Here is a 20,888-nt window from a genome sequence, read left to right as displayed (position 1 = left end):
ACTTATTGTCATGGATCTCAGTAAATTGTTATCTGGTTTATGCTCCGACAAGGATGACTTAAAATTTTGGCATAGGAACTGAACATACAGAAAAGGTGGATTTGGTAATCATGGATCCAGTTGACGGTTGCGAAAACTTATTCTTTCAATTAGGTAAACAAATTAAGATGCTTAGAACAAACATTTGGCACAGTAAATTGTTTAAAGCTTACCAAATACAGAATATATCCCTAGAGGATTGAGATGTAAAATCCAACCACTAGTGGGCACACGGATGAAACTCTGTTGAAAGATTGGGAAGAAGCAGAAGAGGAGGCTGCGATGATTAGAGTTAAGATTTTGGCCTCTTTGTATGAGAGAACAATACAGAGTAATATTATTGAAGTAGAAAAACATGTAACAACCTGAAACGGTTTGAACATGAGGCTAGTTTTCAGGGTTGTCTTGGCAAATTATCTAAAGAAATCTCTATTTTGGAAAATAACCTTAAGAAAAAGAAATTGCATAAATTTGCCCGGGATAAGGAAGATTATGATAGGGGCAAACAATTTGATTCACAAAGGGGTGTGAGGTTTGCTCATGGTACCAAGAATGCTTCATTTATACACAAAAAAAGACCAAGGTCTATTTTAAAAAAGACTGGGCCTAGCTTTATTACCTCTGGTGAGGATTCTTCGACTACTGACACTGAGACACCTAATATTGGTGATTCTCCAAATGCTAAAATGGGTCGAAGGACTGAGGTCCCTTTAGGGGGAAAAACACAGGGCAGGAAGGAAACACAGAGGTCAAAAACTTAGAAGAGCTCTTCATGTCGATAGTGAAGTAAATGATTCATGCACTAATGTTTTAAATATTTCAAGTCACATTTTGACTGATGATCAATATTCCCTTCTTAATAAAGGTCTTGGTTTTATACCTGTTTTTTTCACTGATGAAAGTATTTTGGTTTCTGATACAATGGATTTTTGTAGGAAAATTAACCTGAAATTATTTTTTCAACAACAAGATCAAACTGACAATGCACAAAGATCATCTGATTTTAGATTTCACAAATCTACATTTAACCCTCCCATGGATAAACATGTTGCTGTTTTCCAGCAGGCGGTTATAAAGGATATACACTTCAATTTGGGTTCTGTTGACACTATAAAGCATAACATGTCTAGGAAGGAACAAATAGCACTCACACAACTCAGAAATAATACGGATATTGTTATTATTTCTGCCGACAAAGTGCGGTGGTGGTGATGGATACTGAGTATTATGTGAATGAAGGTCTTAGACAACTTTCCAACCATCATCATTACATGAAGATGGAGATTGATCCTACTCCAGGTTTTGCCTTGGAAATTAATGAATTTTTGGAAAAGGCTGTAGAATCTGGAATTATCTCTGATAAAACCAAAACTCATTTGAGTTAAGGATCCTGCGAAACAACAACTTTATCTACTTCCTAAGATTCATAAGTCCATTGATCAGCCACCAGGCAGACCGATTGTATCTGGCATTGGGTCACTCACTGAACCCTTGTCTGTTTTCTAATTGAAAAATTGAAACCACTGTTAACATGTGTTAGAGCAAGAATCAAGGACACGACTGAATTTTTGCAGATAGTCTCGAGTCTCAATTGGACCGTGAATGGCTTATGTGTACCCTTGATGTATCCTCGCTTTATACCAGCATCCCTCATTGGGCGGGTATCAATGCCTTGGAATACTGGCTAAATAAAACCAATTTATACCCGCAGGGTTGAACATCTTATTGTTGTGTATGGCTGAACACATTTTAACTAAAAATGTTTTTATTTCCAACAAAACTGCTATTGGCAACTACAGAATGCTATGGGTGCATCCTTTGCACCCATTTATGCTGATCTTTTATGGGCTACATGGAAGATATGATTTTATATGACCCTTTGCATAACATATATCTACCTGAGATTGATATATGAAGAAGATACCTGGGCGACTGTTGGCTTATATGGAAAGGAGGTGAGGAATACCTCCAGGAATTTATTCAACATTTGAATGGGAACATCTGGGGTATCGAATTCACTGTGGAATATAATAGGAGTGCAATCAGTTATTTGGATGTCAATTTAATTCGACAGGAGGATAACACTCTTAGAACGTCCGTACACAGAAAATTCTCACAATATAATACCCTTCTACATGCTGATAGTTTCCATCGAAACATATTATTGAACATACCGAAATCACAGTTTGTGCGGATGAAAAGGATTTGTTCCTCAGTGGATGATCTTCAGAGTCATCAAATGGATCTAACCAAGAGATTTTTGTCCAGAGGTTATTCCACTCGTACTATTGAGTCAGCAGTCCAATTTAGTAATGCTAAATCCAGGAATTCTCTTCTCCAATACAATACTAAAACTCATAATGAGGAATCAGATATATGTAGATTTGTTACCACTTATGGCAGGAATAGTGCCAATTTAGTAAATATTATTAATACTCATTGGAATATATTGAATTCTCATCCATTGTTGGAAGATTATCTCGGAGAACGATGTTATTTTTCCTATAGGAAAGGCAAAACTTTAGGGAATTTATTTTCACACTATAAAAAACCAGGGTCATGGATCACACTCCAACTCAAAGAACACTTACTGGAGATAAACTTTCAGGCATTTATCCATGTGGACATTGCAGTTTTGTAACTATATTTTCAAAACTACTTCTTTCACTAGTAGGAACACTGGACAAATATCGACATACAGTTTTTGGTAACTGCAGTTCAGACTGGATTATTTATCTTGCCACATGTACATGTCATGCATTTTATATTGGCCAAACGTCTAGACAGTTTCGTGTCAGGATCTCTGAACACCTTGGTGACATTAGAAACAGAAGATTAACTAATACACTATATAGACATGTTATCAAACATCCCACTGCCAAATTTACATTCACCATCATTGATCATATCATAGGGAATCGATCTTTTAAAACAGGTTGGCATGATATCCTAAATACCAAAGAAAAAGGTGGATCATTAAACTTGGGGGCTTTTCCTCCTGGATTAAATGATAAATTATAATTTGTAATTAACCATCACTTGCATTACGTATATGTACTTATTTCTTATCAGGTTGCATTGCTTAGGTTTTGCATTTCAGATCATTTTAGGATACTGTGGCTGGTATTCAACACCAGAATTCTTATAACCTGACTTTTGTTTCGGGTTTATTTTTGGGCATTTACCCTTTATTGTATGTTTCTTATTAAGTTTGTTTATTATCATTGATATACCAGCATACTGTGTCTCTTTGGATTTTTCATTATAATCTGGAGATATGCATGCAACTCAGGCAAACTTTTTGTTTACTGAACTATGTATTTTTCAATTACTTTTGCCTTGATTGTATTTTTCAATTACTTTTGCCTTGTTTGCATTTTTGACATATCAGGAAGTGATGTCATATAGATGCCTTAAAGAACATTATATAAGATGATGACTAAGTGCTTTTTGCTGACTATACTACTGATGAAAGCCTTGCTGCTGAAACCGGTCTAGTTTCAGTTTTATTAAACTACTTTTTAACCTTCCTTGGTGCTGGCCTTTTTTCTGATTTTGGGTCTAACAAGTGCTCTTGCCGTGCACCAGCCTAACTTGCTAGCTCCTATACACTACAGTGGGAAAGCATATAAGAACTAAATATGCAAAATAAACCAGGAAGCAATAGTGTAGTGGTAGAGATGTTGGCTGAAGAGCAGGCATTCATGGTTCGAGCCCCCACAACACCAATTTTTTTTTTTCAAAATAAGCAGGAAACAAGTCCCTGACAAATATGTACACATAAAATCCCAATATATGTAAAATGTAATGAAATAGCCCATTTATATTGAAGACATGTGAGGTAACAAAAGAAGAAAGAATGCCAGATGTGCTCATAGCTGAGCTACAGTTTAACAGAGTGAGTGCATGTGCCCGTAGATGAGCAGTGGTTTAACTGGTGCAAAATGAGTGCCCGTAGCTGAGCAGTGGTTTAACACGCTAAATCTATGTGCCCCTAACTGAGCTGAGCGTAATATGCATGCCGATAGCCAAATGAGGCTTAAACCAGCGTACCCCGTTTGCACGGAGCTGCGCACCGCGCAAACGAGCTAACCGACGGGCAACGTTGAGCAAGCCGTATCAAAACTGCCTTTACACAGACACACCCCTCAGCATGTCTAGACAGTCATGAAAAATAAAAAGCAGTGGCCAGGTTCGAACCCAGGATACTATACACCATAGTCAAGGTACAGAACCACTAAGCCATGACAGCAGTACCTGTAAATGCAATAATAGCTAATATATAGGAATGAATACAAACTAGAGCATGACAATGCAGGTTTACTGAAGTTGATACAATTCCAAAATGGCCAATCACAGATATGTGCGGGAAAAAACGGACTATATAAGCCCCATAGGCGGGAATACACAGCATAAACGATTGTAGAACTGACCTGCAGGCAGAATGACAGGAGTAGGAGAGGGTAGTCGCTTTCGAGCACAGAGGTGGGGTGTTGAGGAGTCCAGGTACATGGTCTGGCTCCTAGTCCATAATCATGAGGCCCAACTCATGCAGGGCCAGGTCCTCTGGGGAACATACAGGGCTGAGGCGTGGGACCGGTTGGCTCATGATATCACCAGTGCCACAGGGATTCCAAGGACTGGTGAGCAGGTCCGTCACCACCATGCGGATCTGAAGAGACGCAAGCAGGACCAACTGAACCTTTGGATCCAGGAGGCCCGGCAAACACCCAATGCCCCACTACTAAGTAACATTTAATTATGTATGTAAGAAATTAAACCAGCTGATATTATGGAGATGTGTATTCCAATATTACTTCATTTATATTACAGCTGCAGGTGTCCGTTCTGCGAACCGCAGAGCCTATGGCGATAGGCTGGTGCGGTTGCGCCACCAGGCAGGTCAGTAATCCACTACCAGTAACTGTAAAGAAATATAAAAGTATGACAGTCAGCATAAGAGTGCAGTGTAGTCAGTAAGGAATAAAATCTGCAAGTAACAGTGTGAAAGTGTATGCAAGTATTGCTTGATTACAAAAGTGTGTTTCAGCCTGTAAGTTTAACCTAAACATGAAACTGTCCGACATATATTCTGAAATAAAAATGCCCTGCCTGTAAGAAAATAGTACACAACCTGCAGCAGGCTGAAAAGTATAGCTGCAGAAGATGATGAAATCACATGTGTGAAATATATCCCTGTGGAAATACTGAAACATGACAGAAGTGAGACTGCTGGAAAGGATTGTAATAACTACTGGTAAAACATGTCAATAAAGCCTAGAAGTACCATCCTGAATAGTAAAATGAAAGCAAGTGAGAGAGTGTGAGAAAGTGTCATGAATCCAGCAATACAGTAGTAATAACCCCTGAATAAAGTATACTGCAGTCAAGACAGAATGAAATGCATGTGAGATTTAAAACCAAACAGCAAAATCTGTTCAAAGTGTTGCTGCATCTGGAATGTGTATCCCAAAATCAGGATATGTTGCTCTCAGTCTGCAATATGCAGATAGGATGTTTGTCTGATATACCAAACATCCACACTTGTCTACAGCTATATAAAGCAAATGTAGCAGGATGATGTAGCTGAACAAAGCTAGATATGAATGTGTATGAAGAACCATAAAATATATATTGATGTTGCAGTAACAGTCCTATCACCAAGTTGAAATAGTTATCATATAGGAAACTGTAGTTAGAACAGTAGCGTGTATATAACTTTAGCTATTAGGAATGTACAGCATATGTATTGTTATTCAAAGGTGTTAATATTACTTTCTTCACCCCACCCTATAACCACATATAACCTATTCCACGTGAAAATGGTATGTGCAATCACAATTAACACCCCTGGACGTTTGTCCTGTTGGGTCATATATATTTGCATGTCTGTTGATGCATCTGCCGTGTTCATACATCCACACCTGATGGCCTGTTGCCATCAGTTAACCCTGTATGTTGTTGGACTGTGTATTTCTGTTCAAATTATGCATGTGTTACGCACGCTGTTCAATGGTGTGAATACCTGAGTGTTTGGTTAATGGGAATACTAATGCATGCTGTTACAACTAATTGTGAATGGTATTATATGTCACTAACCCAAACTGTCATGACATAATGCAAAACATAGTACGACAGGGAAGGCGGGTTCCAGCGGACCCACCTCTCCCACCTCAGCTGGCGAGTGCACCTGGCACTAGTGCCGAGTCCGGACCCTCCTCCGGTGGCCCTGTGCCACCTGTGGGTGGAAGCGCTGCAGGGGATGGGGCTCGCCCCCCCCCTCTGCAAGTGTGGCCGGAGGAGAACCACCACTCACCCTCCATAGCATCCGGACTATGGTGCGTAGGGAGATTCGGAACTCTGTTCTCGAGCCCGTACGCCAGCTCGAGGCAGGTGGCGCAACTAACGGGCATGCCTGTTGCCCCGCCTACACAGCCCCCAGCACAGCCCCATCCTGGGCAGTGAAGGAACAGTGGCAACTGCCTATGGGTGGGGATACCAGTTCCACTGTTGCCGTCTGTGGGCTCATGGGCTCTGGATATCCAAACCTCCGTCCCCATCAATTGCGTAACCCCCCCCACACGTGTCATACACCGCCCCTGTATGCGTCTTGTTTGTCTTGTCTGTTTACCTACCCAACCTACCTCCCCAGCTGTACCGACTTCCTTCACCTGACATACCACTCTCACCTGAAAAAAAAAAAAAAAAAAAAAAAAGGGCACTCTGTACCCCAAAAAAAATTACGCCCCATATATAGCTGCCCATTCCGCACACATGTCTGCTGGACATGGAACCTATCAATTACAATTGGCTGTACAACAAGTATTATTGTTGTCCTGACACCTCTCTCAGGGGTGGAAGGTTTCAAATGTCACACCAAATTACATACATATGCATAGCTGTTGCTGATGAAGAAATGGGCAGCTATGGGCCTTACCTACATCCCTCCTGCACATCCCAAGCTTGTTTCCCTACTGTCTTACCCTCTTTGTGACCCCTTTTTCAACACTTTCCTGTCTCCCCATTTTCTTTTCTTTCAAAGAAAATAGCGGTGTCTTGAAGAGTAAGCACGTTTAAGCGGTTGTAATCGGGTGTGCGCTTGTGTGCGCAGAGTTAACCACCAGTGCGCTTGCGTGAGCTCCGCGCAAACCAGTGCTAACCCGGTTACAACTGCTTAAAAGTGCCTTAGTCACTTTGATTGACAGGTCCTGTACTCAGTTCAAAAGCAAAATAAAATCCCACTGTGAGTCCCGAACCCAGGACCTTGGAAACAGTAGTCTGCATGACTAAGCCATGACTCTTATACAAGAACATTGTGCTAAAATAAATATATCATGTAATAGTAGGAATGAATGTAAAGGGAATATAGATGTATAGTACACAAAGCATGCCATTTAGAATTACTATAAAAACTAGTGGATTTCCATAATAGTAGTGTGTAAACAGAAACAGCCATGCTAGTTGGAAGCTAGTAGGTAATAATGTCACTATAGCACCTTGCAAGCCACACACATACTCACAGCAGGATAAGCACTGTCCATACCCCACAACCTCTTACAGGAACACATCTGGACCAAGTAATAAAATATGTGGAGCAAAGGCCCAAAACCAGGGACACATTACAAATAATGTTACAACAAACGCAGACAGTTCAGAGAGTAACAGGGTCTGCACTTTGTGGGATGTTTGGAAGGGTATGCAGTCTGAAACTTGAATGTTTGTCACCATATTCTGACTTGAGCCCAGAGTGACTTGCCAGAAAAAGGTGTGCATGAGATATTGACCAAAATATGAGGCAGAAATGTGGACAACCTGCAAATATCTGTACACATGACGGGTCTGACACCACCATATTTGAATAGTTAAGAGCCTAGACATAGCAACAGTGAATGACTTACAGGGATGCTCCACAGACCCCATGTGAAATGTAAAAACAGTAGGCAGAAAGGTGTAACACATGCAATGGTAATTATGGAGTCCTGAAAGTATTCATCACTTGCATGGCAGAAAAAGTGTAGTAATACATATGCTCATGCTAACCCACAGTCACAACTGCAGCATACCAGACATTTTAATGGGTGTACCATACTGATATGTACCATTCCATGAGGCACATAACAGATGAACCTGAAAGTCTCTGGGGCCTGCTCAGCAGCATACTCAAATACCCTAATAGATGTCAAGGCCCACACCATGGCCAGACCACACTGCATGCTGTAACACCCTAGCAGATATAGCAAGCATTCCAAGGTGTGAATGTACATGGAAAATAGGAAAGCTACAGCAGCACACTACAGTCAAGACACTTAGCAGGCATACAAGTAGTGACTGTAAAGGGCAACTATTGAAGCCTTAGCAACAAAGTGCAAGCAAAAGTGAAAGGAAAGCACACACACATTAACAGTAGTAGTAGTTGTAGGTGTCAGTGTACATACACAGTTAGTACAGGAAACTGGAGAAATGAATGGAGGAATGTTAATCTACAACACACCTGGAAATATGAGAGAGATACCAACCTTTACACTCACAGAACATTGTCCACAGCATAACAGCATGGTCCCTGCCCTTAAAATCTGAAAGGGCTATGCCTATCTCACATACCTTTTTATAGCATTGTTCTGAAATCACAGTGAGAACTGCAATCAGTACACAACTGGCTGCATGCAATTAGCAAATGCTGGCTAACAATTGGTGCAGAGGCCATCACATGGGCATATGCAGATAATTACAAAAGTATGCTGTACTCCCAGTCCACACATGCAATACTTTCATTGCACCCTTAGAAGGACGTGAGAGACAGACAGAGAGAGAGAGAGAGAGAGAGAGAGAGAGAGAGACAAAGACAGAGAAAACTGCAATTAAGCAGACACAAACAAATTGTTCAGCAACAGCTACCTGAAAGCTGACAACTGGGAAGTGGAGCAGCAGGACAGAGAACCAGATGGCAACACAAGCAGCTGTGACAAACACAGGTAATGTAAAGTAATACTATAAAGGTCTACATACTGTGAACCCTCCATATTTGTCATTGGTCTGTATCCATATGTATATGAAGATGTGAAAAGGGCAGGGGAAATACAGCAACTATCAGTGAAGGCTGTACATACATTTGTATGTGAGAGCATCTATGTGCACATATCAATGTTGGTTGATTGTAGGTTGTAGTGCCATGTACAAAGTAGGTTTCACAGTTATGTATGTTTAGCAGTATGTTAGTGTGTGTATACAGTATGGTAGACAAATATGTTGATATACCTGTCTAACATATGGATACGTATGTATGTCAACATATGTATGTGTATGTATGTATATATATATATATATATATATATATATATATATATATATATATATATATATATAATATGTATATATGTATACATACATAGAGAGAGAGATGTAGGACTACAGAGACAGATGTAGATAGAATATTGTACAAACATATCTATGTAATGCCCACATACAGATATAGATATATGTAGATACATATACATAGACAGACTGATCTGACTACCTACAGGTATGACTGTATATGACAACCTGCAACACAGCCTGTCCCACCCCCTCTGTCACTCACACCCCCTCTGTGCCCCCCCCCTCCACATCTATAGCAATATATGTACATCAATATATATGTGTATATGTATACGGATATATATATATATATATATATATATATATATATATATATACATATAGATATATCTATATACATATATATATATATATATATATATATATATATATATATATAGAGAGAGAGAGAGAGATGTATATAAATTCTGAGTGAGGCACATGTGTACAGATGTATTGCAACAGGTGCCTGGTGACAAAGGCATGGAGTGAACACCAGTGTCAAAACCAAGTACCATACCACATTCCAGATCACCTACACCAGTAACCACCAGATATGTGATTGGCTGCCCACCACTGCATGTGTCAGGGGTGAACAGGGTCATAAATGTGTACAATAGTGGCCCCAATGATATTCACAGTGGCACACTATCTCTGGAATACCTGCACATGGTATGTGTCAGCGGACATGGTGTGTCAGCTATGGACATGTAGGTCGGTGTACCCCTCCACACCACATAATGGATGCCATGGTATGGACCTCACATGACAGCTACAGATATGGAGAAGGACACAGTGACATGTACAACACTGTGACAATGCACTCAAACACATTACCAATGCACAGTGACTGACAACACCACAGAGTACACATATGCTACCCACATAGAGGTTACCACTCCCAGATTTACATATGTAAGTCACACCCATGACAGATGTCCAACAACCATAGTAACACCTCAAACGATCCACAATCTAAATGTCTGCTGTGTGTCGTCCGTGCCACTGCAATAGAGTGCACATGTGGAGGTAAGAGTTCCTACCCACAGATAAGATATACCCTGCAATAAACCACACAGTGTTAAGAAGCAAGACTCCCCATGAGTACATGTCACACATACCCCTGCTGAATGTTAGTCAGATAGGTAATATGCCATATGAGTCACCCTGTGTAACTGTGTGACAGCAGCAGGTACCATCACACCATGTGTCACAATGGTCAGGGTAGCAGAACAGTACGCTGCTGTAGTCCCAGGGGCAATAGCATATTGTATAGTATTGTATTGTAATGTAATGTATTGTGTTGTATTGTATTGGTATGTTGAGGTGCCTCCTTCGTGGAGTGGAACCACTGCTGCTGTGCGCCAGTGTACAGGTACATATCCTGTAGTCAGACTAGTGTTACATAGCACTTCTATATGTGTGTTTAGCTCCTGTCAGAGTTTATGTAGCATGCAACTGGGGATACCATCAGGTCCCATTCATGTTGTGTATTTTGCTGTCCTGAGGGTGGCTCTCACCTGGACATCTGTGATGACAGGGAGGTTACAGTCAGCTGGGATAACTATGTCTTATTTTGGGGGAGAGGGCGGGGTGACACCTGCACTGAACCTGTCTACCACAATGTTGTTGATATCTGTGGTGTCAGTGAAATATTTGTTGTTGTGTACTAACTATGGGCATAGAGGATGGATCCTGACCAGGTTGCTAACATAACTGAAGAAGGCCTTCTGGTTATCTGTAGTGTCCCTCTTGATTTCCCTCTCAAAGTTGCCCATGGATTTTGTATGATGGAAAATAGATCCTTACTAGTGCTGCTCAGACATGCCCTCCCTTTATGGAATTATGCTCTGTCTTGCAGTAGCTTCCATCTTCTGTAATACAATCTGTCTATGGCTGGGGTCCACCAGACAGGATGCTGTCCCTTTGTGGAGAGTGTCTTGGTCATATATGGGATTGCATGATCCATGCATTCTCGGAGATGTCTGTAGAAAGCAATTGTGTAGGGGTCAGCATTGTGGGTTGTATCTGCCACTGGCCCAGTGGGCTGAAAGGATACCATGTCACTGTTACAAAGTGTAAAGTTTGTATCTGTAATGTTATGCACTATAGTCATTTGTGCTGGTGGTGGAGGTGGGATATGTATATCCAGGGCAATCAGTGTGTGGTCAGCTCACAGTAGTTGATGATGTAGGCCATACAGTACCTAGATAGAAACCCCCAGAGTGAGGAGGTGCTCTTGACCTGAATCAGTGTTCTGACTGCTGGGGTTTGGTAGTATGTCGTATGGAGTGTGCCAGGTACTGTTGCACAGTTGCTGGCTGAGCACTGATACCTGGCCATCTACATGTGTATCCACCAATAGACAGACAGATGCTACATATGTGAGATATGTTGTATCATAACAGTCAAGTAGCATGTGTAGTATGTGTGCCAAATTCTGCTGACATATATTGCTGATACCAGGTTATTTTCTTTCTCAGGTACATGGCCCACCCACGGAATCCCACCTACTCCACAGCTGAGGATGAGGAGATACACCAGAGCCTGGTGCGGGATTATGCAATACTCTTTTCCCGCACCAGCCAGAATCAGCAGGAGAGGGCTGCACTGTGGCAAGACCTTGTCCGTCGGGTAAATGACATAGGCACGCATAATAGGACATATGAGCAGGTACGACATCACTGCAGTGATTTAATCAGACATGTCCGTCAGCGTGCGTCGGATATCCACAGGCAACAGGTCGCCACGGGTGGTGGGGTGGCTACATATCCCCCACTCACCAGACTGGAGGGACTACTCATGAGTGTAGTGGCTCCAGTCCGCCAGCAACAACAACAGCAGCAGACATGCATTATGATGGAGGCTGGAGCCACCAAGCAGCAAGACAGTGAACGTGCAGGTAATATGCCATATGTACAGTTGACTGTTGTGTACACTGGTAGTTAATGCATGTGTGAGGTGTGTCCTTGGTTTGTAGCTGTCAACATAGTATTTAATGTGCAAGTGTGATATCCTCAATATTAGCAGCTGACCTGTGAAAGGCGACTGTTGTACTACTGACCTGTATCATACTCAGTAACAATGGCACAGTTGTGCCCACTGACATCAGTTTCTTCACGCCTGCAGGACCCTCTGGTATAACAGCAATGCAGCCTATCCATGCTGGTGAGTGTGTATTAACAATTCCCGTAATAGTGTTGATAGTAATAGTACTATTTGGCTCACTTAGTAGTGCTCTTTGTATGCATGTAGGTGTGTCTGTGTCTGTGTGTTGATATCACGCATACTGAGTACTGTACAATTGTGTGAAACTGTGTGCATGTGTGCATGTGTGCATGTGTGCTCCTGTGCATGTGTGCATGTGTGCACCTGTGCATGTGTGCATGTGTGCATGTGTGCACCTGTGCATGTGTGCACCTGTGCATGTGTGCATGTGTGCACCTGTGCATGTGTGCACGTGTGCATGTGTGCACCTGTGCACGTGTGCATGTGTGCACGTCTGCACCTGTGCATGTGTGCACCTGTGCATGTGTGCATGTGTGCACCTGTACATGTGTGCATGTGTGCATCACTGGTAATGTGTAGACATTGTAAACTGTGTTTCCTGTTTCCCTCCAACAGGTTCTGTTGCTGCTCTGGTGTCATGTAGCAGGTAACCTGAATCAGGTGCCGTGGGTACTGATAATGATGACATCTGTGTAATGGCACAGGAAAGTATGCCAGGGTCCGCCATTGGTCAGCTGATTGACAGTACACAGCTGTCAACCCCATCAATGCGCACAGTTATCCTGCCAATACACCCTTTGTCACCAATGTCCCTAGGTGATGGACAGCATACAGTGGGCATTGACCAGGGTAATGTGGTATCTGTGGCACATGCCTCCCCACACAGCAGCCATGGGCATGGCCCAGAGATGGTACCACACAGACAGATGTCCAGGGGTTCTCGTGGGAGCATCCGTGGGCATACTGCCCCTGTCAGACGTGCCCACAGAGGTCTTACAACCTCAGCTATGTTTTGGGCTGTCATGCAGGCACAGTCACGTATGGAACGGTACACCAGACAGGGTCTGAGGGAGCTGACAGCATGTCGCACAGCCATGACTGACAGTATGCGTGACATTGCGGCCGCTATCCGTGATTTCACTGATGTCATAGACAGACGTTGTGGGGACATATTAGACCGGTTCCACAACTACATGTCCATGAGCCAGGGTGATGGTGGGCGGTTGAGGCGTCGACGTGGCCATATGCCAGCAACAGCAGTAGCTGGCAGTCGTCGCGGACGACAACAGGGCCGCCCCCGTAGTGCCAGCAGCAGCCCCAGCAATGCTGGGTCTGTGCTGTCATCAGACCGCCCCAGGAGACCATGTGCACGTGGCTCTGGCCAGGCCCGACAGGGATCTGTGTCCAGTCAACGAACACCTGCTTCTGATGACAGTACCCAGTCTGGGTTGGTACTGGATACGGTCCATAGCACCCCTGCAAGGCACAGGTACCGTGTCCGTGGCCAGAGACATTGATCTGTATGACCTGGCAGGTACAGTCTGTGGCTGTCCACAAACACCAGTATATGGCAGCCATGAGGTGGAACTGTGTGCATCCTATACACATGCGAATTGACAACACCTAGGGCTACCGCATACACGCACACACTGCATCAACATTGCCCCACCTTCTACTGCTGTCCCTCACCAACACACATACACATACATGTCAATTGGTGGTATCGGTGACTGACTCAGGCATACCAAGTTCACACCCTGTGCATATGATGAAACTGTGCCACCTCCTGCAATCTGTAACAACTGTGCAGGTACAGGTTAACATGTTGCTGATGCACAGGGTGACCACATAGATGTGTAGTAATAGTATCATGTTGTTAACAGTACTGTGTGCTGAATTAATTGTGGGTATATCACAGCATGCTTGATGCAGTAAGTGTGTGATTGTCATGTCCTGTTGTCTACACCCATGGTAAGTACCATAGTGTATCATCTGCACATGTTGGCATACTGGTGGTAATGATGTCAACAGAAGGCTACATACATAGGTAGCACAGGGGATAAGGTAATGAATGTAGTAATACAATGATGGACATGTAAATTGCAAGTGGCATGTTGCCCACACTGGACTCTGCAATGCAGATGTTTGAGGATGTTGATATGTGTGCAGTACTGCACAACTGGTACAGGACACACAGGAGCACCCTAGCACTGCATGCTCACATCTCATACCATGCTAGACAGCCCCAACACACAAAACTAACTGTCACAGGAGGGAGAGTCCCCATATATGTCAGGGATACTGTGGTGGCAGGCCGGGTAGCATACATCCTACTAAGTATGGAACCACTGAGTGAAGGCTCAGTGTCTATTTGACATGTGTATTACTGCAGGTATGAGCACATGGGTTTCCATCCAGTTATTGTACATCCTGACAGTACATGGTCTGTACACTTGTGTGCACTGAGACTGGACCCTAGCCATCTGACCCGTGTATTTCCATGTACATGTGCATAGTGCCTGCATATTTGCAGTGTTACCTACTGGAACTGATACAGCTTGTTTGTTGTACAATGGACTACATGCAGCCCTGTTTACTGTAGCTTTGTTTGCATGCATGTTTGCTTGCAATTACCCTGGAATACTGATCATACCTGTAATGCATAGTTATAGAGCTTCTGTGGACTCCTAGTGCCATCTGCATAGCTTACTATATGTATGTCCATCTCCTACTTGACAGGATGTCACTGTTTGTCCTGTTCACATGTACATTGCCTGTGACACAGTGCATATGACTTACCTGGCATGTGTCCACGTGAGCAGTCATATATGCTACTGCTAACTAATCACAGGCACTACACCTTCACATATTCATCTTCTGTTGAACTACCTGCTTCGCTAGGGACGGCCTGCACCTGTCACCCCTGGGCTTTCATATATTGGTAAAGGCTCTTGCTACCCCAATAGTGCCTATGTTAGGCAAGGCACAAATGACAAACCCACCTTCATAGGTATCACAAGGGATAAGAAACTAAGAGTAATGCTACCCAACGCCAGAAGTCTAAACCTCCAGATGCATGCACCCAAAACACTCCTTGGCATGGAGAACATTGATATCTGTGCAGTAACAGATGCCTGGTTCAGGGCTACTGAGAGCACACCAGCACTACCATGTTTAACCTGGTTGATTTCTTTGAAACAGTCACCAAGGCCATTGACGAGGGGAAGGTGGTTCACACAGCCTACCTGGACCTTGCAAAAGCCTTCACAACAATACCCCACTTGGGCATTGTAGAGAAGCTCACCAGCTTAAATATAAGCCCCTATGTCACTAGATGGATTGCACAGTGGCTCAAGGACAGAACCCACATGGTTAGAATTGCTGGAGCCATGCCAGACTCCAAACCAGTTACGAGTTGTGTCCCACAAGGCTCAGTCCTGGGACCTCTCTTGTTTGGTATATATTTATTGGAGGTACAGGCCAACATGGATGGACTGTGGCTGAACAAATATGCAGATGACTGCGAACTGGCCACCATAATCGACTCTCCAGCCGACACAAGCATCTTCCAAAGGGGCATCATAGAAACAGACAACTTGTGCCAGAGCCATGGCCTTCAGCTGAACAGTGTTTAGAAAGGGGAATGTTCATCCTGTAGTCTGTTCACCTAGTTGCCAAAAGGGACATTGTCCTCACACACACTAACCCCCCTTAGCCAAAGACACACACTTGCCAATTGCAGGATTCAAACCCCTATCTGACTATGTTATGACACTTGAGATGGACACATTAGCAGAGTGTGCTACTTGCATTACTGGGAGGTTTCCCTTCTCTTGCTGTACTTATAGGGTACTGACATCATCAGTGTTTAGAAAGGGAAATGTGCATCCTGTAGTCTGTTCTCCTAGTTGCCAAAAGGGACATATCCCTTACACACACACTAACCCCCCTCAGACAAACACACACACTTGCAGGATTCAAACCCCTACCTAACTATGTTATGACACTTGTGACGGACGCATTAGCAGAGCGCACTATTCACATTACTGGGAGGTTTTCCTTCTCCTGCTATACTTATAGAGTGCTGACATCATCGGTGTTTAGAAAGGGGAATGTGCATCCTGTAGTGTGTTTTCCTAGTTGCCAAAAGGGACATTTCTCTCCCACAAACTTACACACACACCAACCCCACTCACACACACAGAGCATTTGCAGGATTCAAACCCCTACCTAACTATGTTATGACACTTGTGACAGACGCATTAGCAGAGTGCATTATTCGCTTTACTGGGAGGTTTCGTTTCTCCTGCTTTACTTATAGGGTGCTGACATCATCGATGTTTAGAAAGGGGAATGTGCATCCTGTGGGGAGGCAGACACCAAGCACACTCTGGCTAAGCTGTCATTCCCTAGGGCAAACAGCCTAGTGTTGACCTCTACACCCATATGTTTAATTGTCAAATGCACATTATTTGTTGCTGATAGACTGTTTGCACATCTTTATTGCCAGAGCATTCCCTGTTTGTATGAACAACTTGTGCATCTGTGGAAGATGTTTGCATATGGGAGGGATCCACTATATCACGTATGTCTCTGTAGTCATTAACTGTGTGCACTGGGCAGACTGCTGTAATGTGGTTGGTTCCTGGAATAACACATAAAAATACCAGATATGTGTGTCCAACTGCTAAACTGAGATTTGGCCTAAGTGTGTGAGCATGCCCAGTTCAGCCTTCCCATGGCATGTTGTCTGACATATGTCTCATTTATCGAAGTGTGTGAGCATGCCCAGTGTGAGCATTCCATATGTTGGACTCTGCAGCCCACCACATTTGTGGATGAGTGTGAATTTCAACAAATATCACCCGTTTATGGTTGTGTGTTGTGTGTCATGTTGTGTAGTTACTGTACAACTGCTTTGTGTGTGAACACAACAGGATTATACTGTGCCTGCAGTGTTTGCATGGGATACTTTGCATAGAGTTGTCAACATCCTTTCACACTGACCTAACACTGTAGTACTGTATAGTGTACTGGTAGTACTTTGACTGTGGTGGACAGTATCCTGGGCTTTAGTGCTATCACTGCTTTGCATTTCGATAGTGGGCACAACAGCCTGGTTAGGGGCCAGTTGTGTACATCTGACCATGTTGCATTCTGTTCAGATATGAACTACTTAAACCAGGCTTGTCCAACATTGGTAGTGTATTCCACAACATAGGTGTACATTTGCAAACACTAGCGATGTGCCCTAGTCCATGTCTAATGCTAGTTGGAGAGTGTGTTTGTCCTTCAACACACATTGTAAGTGGAGTTTGCCATGACATATGTTATGGTTAGTATACTGTGCCTCTGTCTACCTGTGACATGACAGTGATACCCAGGATAAAGCTACCATCTCCCATCCACTCATCAAGATTCCTATTGAGGAAGATTGATAAGTGACTCTATGGGTAGCCTGTACTGGGGGTTTACTCATGGGTGGGGGTGGCTTCTGTGTTATGGATCATGCAGTACAGCTTGTCCTATGTAAGTCAGTGCTGGGGTTCAGGTCTCTCATGTGCATAGCTCACTGCCATTCAGATTGTACAAGGTGCAGCATGTTTATTGATACCAGCAACACAGGCAACACATGGCATCTGTGCTAGCTCTTTGATACTCCTGGTAAGGTACTGTTGGGGACTTTACAGTTGATGGAGGTGTCTGCTGCGGTACATCCCACAGGGGCTATTGTAGCCAATTTTACCGCTGATGAAGGATGACTGCAGAGCCACAATGACCTCCCCTTATCTAGATCTGACAACCTTCATGATTAGGTGGGTATATGGTATGTTTCTGTAAACACTACAGCACATGTTTGTCCAATGCAGAATATCTATCACCTTGTGTCCCCAGGTCTCTCACTACATGTTAACTACATAATGGGTTAACACCTATGTGGTAATTGGTGGGCACTTACTGTATATCCACGGGGGTTGACTATACACGTTTCTGCAATTAGCTTGCTGACATGGCTATGGCACCAGTTGTCTGTTTCTATGTGGCCCTTTTGTGGGATGCTTGTGTCAGCTGGTGGATCATATGTGGTGAGCAGTTTGTAGTCCTCTGCAAACATGTTCGGACACAGTCCTTCCATGTTTGCCTGTACCTATGGGACATATATACCAGACGAGGGAGATCCCAGGACCAAGCCTTGTGGGATGCCAGTTATATCTGGTTTGTAGTCTGACATGGCTGCAGCATGTCTGACCATGTCTGTTCTGTCCTTGGTCTGGTTTGCAACCCCTCTACTGACATAGGGGTTTATATTTAAGCTGGTGAGCTTATCTATAATGAACACGTAGGGTATTATATAGAAGCCTTTGCAAGGTCCAGCTACGCTGTGTGGACCACATTGCCCTCATCAATGACTTTAATGACTGTTTCAATTGAGTCAAACATGTTTAGGGGCAGGATCTGCACTTAAGAAAGCCACACTGGGTAGGATCCGGTGTCAGTAGGTCCCCAATATCTTTATGTCTGTGGTACATGCTGATCCTTTCCATAGCTGTGCAGACCGAGCTTCTCAGGATTCTGGGGTAGTAGTTTTCAGTATCCATTCAGGCAACACCTTTGTTGAGAAGGACCACTGTTGTTGTACACTGCTCTTTGGGTACATATTCTGTGGTAAGGCTGACATTGAGCAGTAGTGTGGTTTGGCATTCCATTCATCTTGGAGTCCATGTTGCACTAAGCCCAGGACACCATCTCATACCATTGCTGCTGTGTGTTTTGCTTTGTAGATGTTGGCTGTTACCTCAGCATTTGCAATGTCAGGGGGCCAGCAGTCTGCTGGGATAGATATTTTGCATTCTGGGGGGGGTTGCACTGCACCTGTCAGGATGTATGTTGGCAATATGTGTGTGTGTGTTTGTGATATTTGTGTGATTCAGAGCATATCTGTGAATTCCCAACATGGTTCCTACCATCAGTTGTGAAAGCCTTGGGATTATCCTTAGTGTCCTGTACAATTTGTATCTTCATAGGTTCATAGGTTCATACTAGGCTATCCACCCTAGGGCATTTGTTAGCCTAGCCAGAGTGTGTGTGGCTTTTGCCACCCCTTGCTATGTGAATATTATGGCCATTTATGATTTGCTTTGCTGTGCCTCTGTCTGGACATGACACAGTGAAGACCCCCAGTGTAACTCTACAATCATCCATCCACTTGGCAAGATTCCTGTTGAAGACTGTCAGTGAGGGGCTCTGCCTAACATGGAGTGGGATTCTGGTCCAGGGTGTGGGGAGCCTCTGGATTATGTATCTGTCCCACCAGCACATCCTATTTCATTATTTGTTGAGGTTGACATCTCTCACTCTCACAGCTCCGATGGATTTGAGTTTTCTGGGGTGGAGCATGTCCATTACTCCTGTGTTGGGCATGGCCTTCTACAACAGGCATGCAATGCCTCTGTGTAGGCAGTATGTGACTGCATTCAGCTGGGGTGTCTACAGCCAGGCAGCATATGACAAATATTTGAGACCCTTTATCCTCTTGGTGAGGTACCTTTGAGGTCTTTCTAACTGCTGCAGGTGTCAGGTAAGATACATCCCATATGAGGCATTGTACTAGATTATGGGTGTGATTAGAGAACAGTATAGGCGCACAATGACCTCTGTTGACGTAGATGTGAATCCTTTCCTGATACGGTGTCAAATGTAGACAGTCTTCCTAGCCACATTGGCAATGTTGGTGTCACATAACAGGTTACTCTCCACTTGTGTCCCTAGGTCCCTGGTTACGCCTTCCATACATAATGGTTTACCACCTATGTGGTAATTTGTGATACCTTGTTTGGTATTTGGTGGGACATTCATACTGTCCAGTGTCTTCAGGACGGCTGGGTGGGGTTTCTGTGTGTGAGGGTGTGGTCTGTAGCATGCTACAGACTGTACAGCAGTCTTGCCTACAGTTAGTTGCACATGGGTGGACTCCAATGCCTTGTGCATTGTCAGTTACCTGGACTTATGGGTGTCTGTGCTGAATATGGATACTCACCCTCTTTTTATGTTTTGTTCCAGGTTTTGGGGCCATGACACATGATACGTGGTATAACCTGGTAGTGCTGGTGTGCTGTCAGAAGGCTTACAGCAGGTTTCTGTCACTATACAGACATCGCTGTTCTCCATACTGGGGATGGCCTTGGGAGCATGCATATTGGGTTTACACATCTGGCATTGGTCAGCATTTCCCTTATGTTTCTTTCCACTTATGTTTTCTAGGGTGGTGGGTCAGTCTTTTCAGCCTTGCTTACAAAAGGCTCTATGGAGGTGGCAAAGGCCTTATCCAATATTCAGACGCCCAGGGGTAACAGGTGCAAGCCATCCCAAGAACAGCTGCGTGGCTTGTCAAGCATGACATCCCAAGCAGACAGACATTGGATCCCCTTGGAATGACACCAGTAAGTGTGCCACTTGCTATGACTGATCATTCCGTGTTTGTACTG

Source organism: Protopterus annectens, chromosome 1.part2 (assembly GCF_019279795.1).
Source record: "Protopterus annectens isolate FY-2018-M chromosome 1.part2, PAN1.0, whole genome shotgun sequence".
NCBI classification, from domain to species: Eukaryota; Metazoa; Chordata; order Ceratodontiformes; family Protopteridae; genus Protopterus; species Protopterus annectens.
Note: the sequence above shows the minus strand (reverse complement) of the source record.